The sequence below is a fragment of the Erinaceus europaeus genome, chromosome 12, assembly GCF_950295315.1.
Source record: "Erinaceus europaeus chromosome 12, mEriEur2.1, whole genome shotgun sequence".
NCBI classification, from domain to species: domain Eukaryota; kingdom Metazoa; phylum Chordata; class Mammalia; order Eulipotyphla; family Erinaceidae; genus Erinaceus; species Erinaceus europaeus.
Genome location: NC_080173.1, coordinates 74,210,135 through 74,222,391, shown reverse-complemented (window position 1 = coordinate 74,222,391; position 12,257 = coordinate 74,210,135).

The following is a 12,257-nucleotide window of genomic DNA, read 5'->3' as shown; positions in this document are numbered from 1 at the left end:
AACAGAGTTCCTGACAGGGTGGGCAGTCTCAGTCACAGTCCTGCAATGCCAGAAGGCTCACTCACTACTTCTCTAAAGCTGTTGGTCCAGGTGCATTTATGTATTTAGTTCCATGGGAGAGAAAGAGATCAAAGCACTGCTCAGCCCTTGTATACGATGATGCCAGGGGTCAAACCTTAGACCTCTGGGACCTCAGGCATGCAAGTCTGGTGCACTACTGCTTCACATCCCCTAGCCCAGATGGTCACCTATTTTTAAAAAAAATTTAAATTTACTTAATATTGGACAGAAACAGAGAGAAATTGCAAGGGGAGGGCGAGTTAGAGAGGGAGAGAGACAGACACCTGCAGCCCTGCTTCACCACTCGTGAAGCTTTCCCTCTGCAAATGGGGACCAGGGGCTTGAAACCAGGTCCTTGCACACTGTAATGTGTGTGCTTAACCAGGTGCACCATTGCCTGCCCCCCCTTTTTAAGATAAAGAGTAGGAGAGGGAGAGGGAGAGAGATATTAAGTACCAAATTCAGTGCACTGGGGGCCAGGAGTATAACTGGGCCACACATGTGGCAGAGCTATTTCACCAACCCTCTTTCTTCTACAACATCAAAAGTTGTGTCCCTGTAAGCTTGGAAACCCCCAGCCCATAGAGCTTCTTCTGCCATCTGGGTCCCTCAGGTGGTGATGATTATTTTAGAGCATGACCATGAGCCTGTCCTTTTTCTTCCTTGAGGATTTCCTCTTTTTTTTTTTTTTTTTTAGAGTGAGAGATCAGAGTGTATGTGGTGCCAGGGGATTCATCCTTGCAAGTCCTGCACTCTACCCACCAGGCCACCTCCGCAGCGGCCTGTCCTCAGCCTCTACTTGTAGGTGTTCCCTGTACAGTCAGCCGTGCAGCTCCCACTCCATTTCCTGCACCTGTGCCAGGACACCTTCCAGTCCATCAGTGTCGCTGGTGGGCTCAGATGTGGACATGGGTCCTCAAGGTCTTTAGTCTTCCCTGCAGCACAAAGTGGAACGTTCTCTAAGATCAACTTTTTAATACAAACCAGTTGCCATTATAAATGTGGTATATTTTCAGCATGGGGATGGGGCTCTGAGGAGGAATGCCTGCTTCACAGACAGGAGGCCCTAGGTTCAGCTCCTAACATGCTCATGCACGCACACACATGTGCTTCTTTCTCACTATAGGGAAACTTTAAAAAGCTACAAGCTGGGTAAAACTGCCTCCTCAGAGAGGGGGAAAATCACTGCCTCCAGCCTACTTTGCTATGCTGCACTTCTACCTAACTTCACACTAGGTCTCTACATTTGTGACCTTTTCCACTTCCCATTATGGCATGTAGGAGTTTGCTGTTATCAGAAAGTCCTTGAAAATGTCATTTATAATGGTTGCATGAGCAGTCTGTGAAATGCACACAACTGCCTTCCTATTTCCCACTTAAAGCGCTGCTGTAAATCTCTCTCCTCAGATCCTCCTGAATACAGAACCTCATTTGAGGACTCTACAAGGCATCACCTACACATTAGCGGACAGACTCTTCACTCTAAACTCCTTGCCACAGATGTCAAGCCCTTACTCCCAAATTTCCATCGCCAGGAAAACTTCACACTATCATGGCTGAACTGAGGCTGCTGCCAATGCACAGATACCCTACTCTGGCCCTGCACCCCTTTTATTCCCTAGATCTCATAACCTCATTATGTCACAGTTGGAAAGTCCTTAAAAGACCCATCCTTTTCAAGTTTCATAAGACTCTAATGTCAGCTTGAATGCTGGGTAAGTCATTCTCTAACACATTTTATATACACAATAAAAGCAAACGCACAGTGTGTTAACAAAAATGCCACTGAACTGAAGCCACAAAAGTGGTTCATTTTACATAATACCTGCTGTGTGCTACAATAGTAGCCATAATAGTTTTAAAGGGTCCTGGCATGTCAGGCTTCTTTCCTTTCTTTCTTTCTTTTTCTTCTTTTCCAGAACATTGCTCAATTCTGGTTTATGGTGGTGCTGGGATTGATATCCAGGACACTGAAGCCTCAGGTACGAAATTCTTTTACATAACCATTTATACTAATTCCTCCCCCCACCCCAGCCTCAGATCAGACATTTTAAATAGAAAAAAAGACTTAGAGATACATTCTTGCCTATGGCCATACCACCCTGAACACACCGGTTTTGGAAGTAAAGCAGAGTCAGGTCTGGTTAGTACTTAGATGGGAGATACATTCTTACCATAAGAGAAATGCAACTTGAAACTACACTGAGTTATCATCTCACACCAGAGAGAATGGCTTACATCAACAAACCAGGAAACAACAGGTGTTGGAGAGTTTGTAAAGGGAGCTCTGCTTCCACTGATGGTAGAAATGCAAACAAGTATAGCCCTTTTGGAAGACTGTATGGAGAGTCCCTAAATAAATAAAAATGGAATTACCTTATGACCCAGCAATACCACTCTAAGACACTTATCCCGTGGACACTCAAGCACTAATAGTAAAGACATATGCATCCCTATGTTCATAGTTGCATTACTAACAATACCCAAAGAGTGAAACAGCCTAAATAAATAAACTGTTCCACAGTAGGAAGACTCAGAATAATGAAGATGATAGATCTCCTTGCAAATAATCAATAAAGACTGCAAACATAAACAGAAATTTCTGTGTGTATGTATTTATGGTTAATCTGACAAACTGATTCTAAAGTTTATATGGAATAGCAAAGACCCTAAATAGATAAGCCAATTTTCGAGAACAAGTAGATGATTTCCCCTAGCAGATAGCTGGACATCTGATGAATTGTAGTAATTATTACAGTGTGATGTTGGTATTGACATAGGGATAGGAAAAAAAAAACTGACACAGATGGAACACAGTAGAAGACTCTTAGCACAGGCAATATACTTAGGGGCCAAGAAAACACTTCAGTTAATATTATCAATAGTTGACCAAGTTGGGGGGAGGGGAAATAATTCTTATCTTATACAGTAGGCAAAAATCAATTTCAGGCAGATGAAAAACCAAAAGGTGAAATGCAACATTTAAAAAATCAAATAGGAATATAGAAGAAAATCCCAGGAGAAGATTTAAAAAAAAAAACCACAAACCAAATATGTTAAATCTGATGACACATAATGTTCCTTCTATTGGAGTTTAAAGATTAAGCCTCATTTTTCTTTTAAAATTCAGTATAAACCTTTCTTATAACCTAGCAATTCCACTCTGAGGAAGAGAAACAAGACCATGTCCACACACACACACACACACACACACACACACACACAATCAGAAACAAGAATACTTGTAGTCATTTTACTTATAATGGCCCCAAATCGACATAACCTCCATGTCTATTAACAAGAGACTGGATAAACATATTATGGTATACTTGTAAAAGAGACATATATTCAACAGTGAAAACAAAGTCTATGCTACATGATCGATGAATCTTAAAAACATGCAGAGCAAAAAATTTTAGATACATTATATCATTCCATTTATATGAAGTTCTAAATCAGCAAAGTATGTACCTAGTAATAGACATCAAAGCAGTTGTAGGCAAAGAGTACAAAAGGTCCCACTGTGGTGACAGAAACCGTAAGGGAGTGAGTTACATCACTACATGCATATGTCAAGATCCATCAAACTTTAGCAACTAAGATTTGCATATGTGGAGCCAGGCAGTGGCTCATCTGGTAGAGTGCACACAATATAGTGCACAAGGACCCAGGTTCAAGCCTTTGGTTCCCACCTGTAGCAGGGAAGCTTCAGGAGAGGTAAAGCAGTGTTGCAGGTATCTTCTCTCTCCTTTATTTTCCCTCTCTCAATTTTTCTGTCTCTATCCAAAATAAATAAAATAATTAAAAGAAAGAATTGTGTATCTAACTGCATTGTTACATTTTCAAGTCTCCTTTTTACCCACTCCCTAAATGGAAACTATAAACTAAAAACAGTCTCTATCTTATAATGGTTTTTCTCACAATTTTTTCCAGCTTTATAAAGGTGTGAAAGTGATTCAATTTGCCTTCAGTAGACTGTTGATGTTCTTTCCCAAGCTGTGAGGTATCTCCTGTGATGCTGGGCAGAGGCTGCAAGCCACCACTCCCAGTCACCCAGGTAATCATCAGGGTAAATTACCTATAATTTTCTGTACAGTATGTTGCTAGCATTTAGGGGGTATTCTGCTTTGTATTTTTATATCCCAGTAGGGCTACAAAATACCCACCTGTGTCTGAGATGTTCTATACTTTATTAGCATAAAGGCCTTCTCACTGCATTAGATGGTTTTGCCCAATTGGAGGCTAATGCCAGGGTTCTGAACACACTGAAGACAGGCTATCACTTCAGTAGATTAGATATACTGGATGCATTTCCTTTTTTTTTTTCCACACTAAATACATTTTAAATATACAATAGGCTTATTAGGACATAAGTCAAGGAAAATCTATGTATCCCAAGAGAAGATACTTGCTTGCAAAGAGATTCCTGTTCTGAAAAATTTATAAAAAGAAACTCAAGTCATTTTTCTGGAGAAAAACCACCGAACAGAATATGCAAAAGACACAAACACACAGTTCATAGAAAACAGCTGAACAAATGTGCTCAACCTGCCAACAGTCAGAAGAATAACAAGATGGTATTTCTTACCTGTTGGGTATGTGTTTTTAAAGTCTGAGAACACTGGGCACTGATAAAATCATAGTGGAATTATGAGATGACTGGGGTGTGGATGCTCAGCTTTGTGAGGCTGCAGACTGGCCAAACCCAGGGAACATCAAGGTGCACTTTACTTACGACTCAGGTGCTGCGTCAGGGGCTCCTCATGGTCTGCAGATGGGGGAGCTTTTGCCTCTGAGTGTACACTGGAGAGCCTCGCTATAGCATTGTTTATAACAAGAGAAAAGGAAAAAGAGCAAGGTCAGTGGATGAAGAGTGGGGAAAGGCAAGCACAATGTCTATCCCAGATATCAACAGCAGGATGGCTGAACAGTAACAATCTGTGAAAACGAATGAATTCCAGGGTACAGTTAATGTCAGTACTTTGACCTGTGGGCAATGCCTTGTGCTGACTGGTGTTTTCAAATCCACCGTGGAAAGGCACAAGGTGGACCTTGCTCTGATTGAGAACCATTCTCCTAAAGTCTCCACAGGCCTCAAGCCGCAGCAGGTCAAGGCTGGAGAAGGCAGTCTCCAGCCAAGCTTGGAACCTCAGGCTCTTTCCCAGATTCATTATACTCCCTGCCCCCATCCCAGCCAGAGCCCATTCACAAGCAAACAATATGAAAACAAAGGGAAGTCAACTGGCAGAGGCCTTTCCATGTGCAGAGCAAGGAAGTCTTGGTCTCAAGGTTAAGTGACAAGAGGAACTCACCCACAGTGCAGGTCCTGGGGGTCAAGCACTCTCTTAACAAACAAGAAAGGAAGGTGACCCCAGGGGGGACGGGGTGGAGAGTCTCTAAGTGATCTGCTTATAGGATGAAGAAGCCAAGGATACACAGTCCCCTGGAAATGGAACGGTGATCACTTATAAGTGCAAACTGTTTTATATTCTGGGAGAGCTTTCTCTGAGCCAAACTCCTCCTGCAGGTTTAAATGGTGGGTGAGTCATTGTTATAAATAGACCAGTGATGAAAATGTCATCAGAAACGACATAGACCCATCAACATAACCTTGGAGGCAGTGGAAGGCGCTACATGAATTAGAGATTTGGTTCTAAGAGGGGTGGGATGTGGTGGTTTTAGTGAGTTGTGTGCAAGAGGAAGCAGACCATCGAGAACAGGGCTCCCAAGCAGGAAGATAATGATGCGGGGGACCGGCCAGCAGCAAAGACACTATCCAAGCAGAATCCAGACCACAGTCTGTCAGCCTCTGTACCAGGTTGAGCCATCTCACCTTCTAGAAATCCTTATAAACAATTCAAACCCTTCTAGAATGCCAAACGCCCAACCCATCAGTCAACACATGAGAGAACAAAATCTCTCAACTGGCATAGGCTCCTTCATTCATTCACCAGTGATGAACCAGGCCCCTAGGGACAAAAGAAGGGCCTGTCCTCAAGCTCACTAATCATGGACAGGCGCATAAGGAGCTCTTGGGGAGCTTGAAGGGGAGAGACTGTCAGTAGGGAAATCAAGCACAAGAAGCTGGGCAGTGGCACTCTCATTACAGTACATATGTTACCATGCACAAGGACCCAGGTTCAAGTTCCTGATCCCAGCCTGAGTGGGGAAAGTTTCATGAGCAGTGACACTGCAGGTGTCTCTCTCTTTTCTCTCTCCCCCTCTACCTCCCTCTTCCATCTCCACTTCTCTCTGTCTGTCCAATAAATAAAAATAAAATAAAGAGAAGAAGGAAGGAAGGAGAGGGGAGAGAGAGAGAGAAAGCACAGTTCCCCAGGGGCACTTGCATCTAGCCATGCTGGGGGGTGAGCAGAGGCTGTCCAGATGTCTTCCCTGCCCTCCCTAGTAGGACTGAGTGCCCTTCTCTTTGCCCTCATAGATCCCTGTGCTGTATCGTATCCTAGACCACATGCCAGAACTAAGGTAAGGCCCACAGCTAAGAATAAGAGGGAGAGTGGGGTGTATTAAGAACCTGGTATAGCCAGAAGACGAGGCCAGGCCCACCTAGCTGCCATGAGCTACCACACTGAAAAGAACCAGGAAGCTATGGAATGCCCCCAAAATGGATTGACAGACAGGAAAGGAGGGCTCAACCTAACATAATGGAAAGCAACGAGGGAAAAATACAAACGTTTCCTATTTAGACTGCTATGGGTCAACAGTCTTTAATGAACCTCGAATCACAGGATTATGCTTTCTCCCAGAGGTGAGAGATGTCACCCTTCACCTTCCCCATCCCTGCCACCAACAACAGCCTTGGGTACAATAGTGCTCAGTGGATGGAGACCAAAGCTCAGAGCCCTGTTCTTGACATAGGGTCACCTGGGCTCCTCATACCACATTTCCTGCCTGTTGAACAACCAAGCCCTCAGAACCAGAAGTCACTGATAGCAGGCACCCCCTGCCTCCCTCCCCACTCCAGAGGTCACTGCTGCATGTCCTGGAGCAAACCCATTCTTTAAGAGACTCAGTTTCTGCCTTCACATCAGCTTATCTTCTCTCTTCTTTTGGTGTGAGGTCCAGGGCCAGCAGAGCCTGGCCTGGCTTTATGGAGTGGACAGTCCACATTTGCTCTGGGAAAACAGAACAAGGAATGCCACCCCAAACCCTCCCCCCAAGGTCAACCAGCCAACCAGAGGTCAACAGGAAGTGACATTGAGGCTCTGATGGTTGGTGGTGGGGAGTGGGGGGGAACACCTCCCTTTCAGCCACACAGACAAAACTCAAAGCAGTGAGAGGGGCAGGTGGCAGCCTGGGCCTCTCAGGGATGACTAAGACTGTTGATGAACAGACTGTTGGCAGACCTGCTGTTTCAAGGGGCTTTCCCAGACTTTGTCCTAACATTGCCTCAAAGGGGGTAGGCCAGGGGGCAGGGAGCTCAAGTCATCTATTCCTTAGACACTACTCAGCTTGTAGGGCCAGGAGTCTGGAATCTACTTGCACACACACACACACACACACACACCCCATCAGAATACAAGAATGCAGGCCCCAGATAGATCTCACAAATCACAGGGCCCTACAGCCTCACAACAATAGCCAGAAGGGCACCATGTTCAGGCCCTGGACCCCTCCACCCTGTAGGAGTTTGGTTTCAATCTGTGTTTGCACACAAGCATGAAAAGATCTCATCCCTGAGGAAATTGAGGCTTGGCCCAAAGTGACAATGACACAGGGAATCAGTGCTGAGTAAGGAGTCGGTACGACAGATACATGGAGCCATTGCAGTTTGTAGGTTTCAGGGAGGGAGTGACATCATACTGGAAGCAAGCAAAGACCAGATTAACTAGGGGGTAGCTGAAATGGCTCCTTGCTTGGTTTTGAGAATAAAGCAAGTCCTCAGGGGGTGGGGGGGGGGGAATGTGGGTAGGGAAAAGATGGAGGGAATAGATCTGCAGCAATCAGATGGAAATCTGAGTCTTAGCCATTGCTGGGGTGGTATCACCAGATATGACATGGAAGGAAGTGGTCTGATAAGCAGAGAGGACCAAAGATGACCCCAAGTTTCTGATGGTGGTGTCTAAGAGGTAGGTGGGGGTGTCACTAGGAATAGAGAAGTGTGGGGGGGGGTTTGGATCCTTGACCTGAGGCAGGTTGAGTTTGAGAAACAGGAAGGTCAGGACCATTTCCTGTGAGAACCACAGAGCAGGGATGTACTTGTCTACATTGGGCTTTGAAATCACTGAGTTTCAGTGCTTTCTCTGTCATTCACTTGCTCTGTGATCTTGGTCAAATCATTTCACTTCTGTGAGCTCAGGGTCCTCATGTAAACTGAGACTAATAATAGCACTCACCCAGTGTTAAGGACTAAAACACTTACTTGACATGTTCTAAGTACTGAAAAATATTTGTTTCATTCTCATGGCACTATGCCAAATGCCTAATGCACTACTTATAACCTCACTATCCTCCCAACAACCTGGAAAGCTGTCATCCACAACCCCCCCCCACCAATTTATATAGATGAAAAAGAATGTGTGTGTGTGTGTGTTGAATAACTGATTCAGAGTTACATAGCCAGCTTTAGGATCAGAGCAGATTGCTGAACCCAGATTCTTCTAATTTAGAACACAACCCTTCCAGCAGCAGATTCTATCATGGCTGACTTCCTTTGTCTACAGGGCTGTCTCCCCCTCCATGGGAAGGTGCAGTTCAAGAGGTTCAGAGAGAAGATAGTATATTTGGTGCCCATAGAACATGGACCCAGAAGGGATGGGAGATAACTCACACTTTACTATGTGTGATGACCTGGGTGCAAACCCTCAGTCACCACATAGGAGCACTCTATAAAAGGAGACACTCTGCCAGCAGCATAGAGTAGTGCTATGATATCTCTCCTCCTCAGTCTCTCTCGCCCTCTCTCTCTCTAACTCTGTCTTTATCTGAAATTGAAAGATAAAAAGAGGGAGTCGGACAGTAGCTCAGTGGGTTAAGCACATGTGGCGCAAAGCGCAAGGACCAGTATAAGAATCCCAGTTCGAGCCCCTGGCTCCCCACCTGCAGGGGAGTTGCTTCACAGGTGGTGAAGCAGGTCTTCAGGTATCTATCTTTCTTTCCCCCTGTCTTCCTCTCCTCTCTCCATATCTCTCTGTCCTATCCAACAACGATGACATCAACAACAGCAGCTACAACAACAATAAAAACAACAAGGACAACAAAAAGGAAATAAATAAATATATATAAAAAAAGAAACGAATTCCCAGTGGCAAAGAACATGGGCCTAGATATCACATGGACATGATCTGGATGGTTTAGTCACCAACAGACCTTATGACAATTTCCCTTTACTCTCTCTACTTTTCTTCTACAGTCAATAAGACTGTACTCTCAACCCAGTGAGTCACCGGAAAATGTAAATTAGAAAAAAAAAAGGCAAGAGGAATATTGCTCCTACATAAGCCCCTGCTATCTGTGAATCATTCGAGACAGGTATAATGGACAAAATTACAGATCACCCACATGCTAGACCTGAAATCAGTCCTAAAGGCTTATTTCAGAATCTAGTGGTTTCTCCAGCAGAGCCTGGAGACCCGGAAGCCAGCTTAGAGGAGGAGTTGAACCTGTAATAGCATTTGGTCATTTCACTGGGGGCCCAGGGTGGGAAGAACCCTAGAATCAGATACCAGAGACCCAGCAGTTGCAGAGTCCTCTCCCACCCTAGCATCCCCACCCTGCACACAGTATTTCCTCTCACCCCACCCCCACCGCCATTATCCACTCTCATCTACTCACTCAGCCCCCACCCCCATTTTACTCTTACTTTTCTTTTCCCATCTTGCCTCTTAGAAGAACACAGGTCTGGTTTTTATCATTATAAATTCACTCAACCTAACAAAACACAGGGTCATATTCTATCCCGATAAATGGAGTGATTACTTGTGTGTACAGACTACCCAAAAGTCAACTGACTATTCTCTGCTCCTCTCTTCTTATCTATAAGGTGGACAACAACGACCATTATTATAGCCATAGCTCTGCCATAATTAAGTGAGATAAAGCACATACACTGCCTGTGTTCAGTACAGGCAGCTGTTAATGCCACTGTCATCATCATCTTGGGAGAGGCAAGTGCGAGAAACTCCCCTGTAAGATGGCAGCCTCCTCTCATGGACTCAGGGCCCCACATTCTGGCAGCCAGTAACAGAAACTATAAGGGCACAATATTTAGAATGTATGGAAACCGGTCCCCCAAGGAGAAGAGAGAAGCCCAGAGCCACCCACTAGATGTCATATGTTTTGATGTTGTAATGATCTTGACAGATCAAACTATTACATACACTGACAAAGTAATGACCTCAGTTGATAAAATGGTGAGGAGCACTGACACAAAGGGGAGGTGGCACAATCAAAAAGTGATGTGTTATCACTGTAAGCAGACAAGTGAAAAGAAAGGGCAGGGGAGATAGCACAATGGTTTACACAACAAACTTTCATGCCTGAAGCTTGGAGGTCCCAGGTTTAATCCCCAGTACTACCATAAGCCAGAGTTGAGCAGTACTCTGGTAAAAAGGAAAAATACATATATAAAAAGCATGGCTGGGGCCAGTGAAATAGCTCATTTGGAGAGTATGCTGTCCGGTTATGTGCAAGACCCAGGTTCAAGCCTGGTCCCAATGGCTCTGGAGAAAGCATCAGTGCTATGAAGCTTCACTGTCTCTATCTAAAAATAAAGATAAAATTTTTAAAAGATGTGGTTGTGTAAAAGGCCCCCCCAAAATAAACAAACATGTAACAGGTGGTTCTGATAAAACACCTTTGAAATATGGTTTAAAGTTGGGCATTGAACTGGACAAGATTTGAGGCACATTGGACCACATGTCCTTAACCATGAACACTTCTCCACTGAGTACCACGAGCCCTCCTCACTCAGGAGAACCCCTGCTCCCTTCTCTGTGAACAGATGGCCACAAAGGAACTTTCTGGACCTCCACAGCTAGACAACACACCAAGCCTCTGTCTTAAGTGGCCCATACTCTCTCTCCCCCCTTTCCTACTAAATAAACTTTATGTTTAAATTGTAACATGGAGAAGCTGGACAGTGACACAGTGGGTTAAGTGTCCATATCACCATGCACAAGGACCTGGGTTTGAGCCTCTGATCCCCATCTATGGGGGAAGAGGGGGAGGAGGGATGCTTCACAAGTGGTGAAGCAGATTTCAGGTGTTTATCTTTCTCTCTGTCTTATCAAAACAAACTAGAAAGGAAAAAAGAAAAAAAGGAAAAAGGAAAAATGCCACCAGGAGCGGTAGATTAATAGTGCTGGCACCTAGGTGCAACAATAACCCTGGTGGCAATCAAAAGAATAATAGTAATAATGGAATGTGGACCCTTGTAATTAAAGTGTTCTGTGATGACACACAATCAGCTTGAGTTGCTATGTGAAACGTGACAGCACGCAAGATCAAGCCTGACGTTACAGTAAGTCAGCGGTGGAGTCCAGATAGGCCCGTCCAGGCCACTTCTCACTCCATCCCAGCAACACCGCCTCCTCATAGCCTCCAAAGTGGAGATCAAAGGAGCAAGCTTAAAGCATCTTTGTCAACCAGGAAAACAAGACGAGCTCCTAGAAAAGTGAAAGCATTATGTATCCAACTAGTTTCACACTACAGTTCTCTTAGCTCAAGTCCAAGTGCAAGGGCATGTGGTCAATGGAAGTCCCACTCTTATGTGTTTGTGCCAGTGTCCAAAGGAAAATACCCTGAGACTTTTCAGGAAAAAACTCACCCTGGGGCTTCCCTGAAATGTCATCAGGAAGCACAGTTTGAAGACCTTCCCTTTCAGTCTGCCTTCCCAGACCCCCTCCATATGAACTACACCCCTACAATGCAGCCTGACCTGGGGTCTCAGCAATAACTCCTGAACCTGAGGCCTCCTCTCTCTCTCTCCCCCTCCCTCTCCTCTCTCACTGATTCTCTCTAAGTAAATCAATGGATGAATGGATAGATGGATGGATACATACATACATACATAGATACATACATACATGATAATAAAAGTATGGGCAAAGACAATCCAGCCAGGACTTTCAAGAACCAAAGCAAGATGACACACAAAGTTCTGTGGTCTTCCCTGCTACTGTGATACTCCCAAGCAAATCAGGCACATGCTTCAAGGTTCACTTTGCTCACTCCTCCAG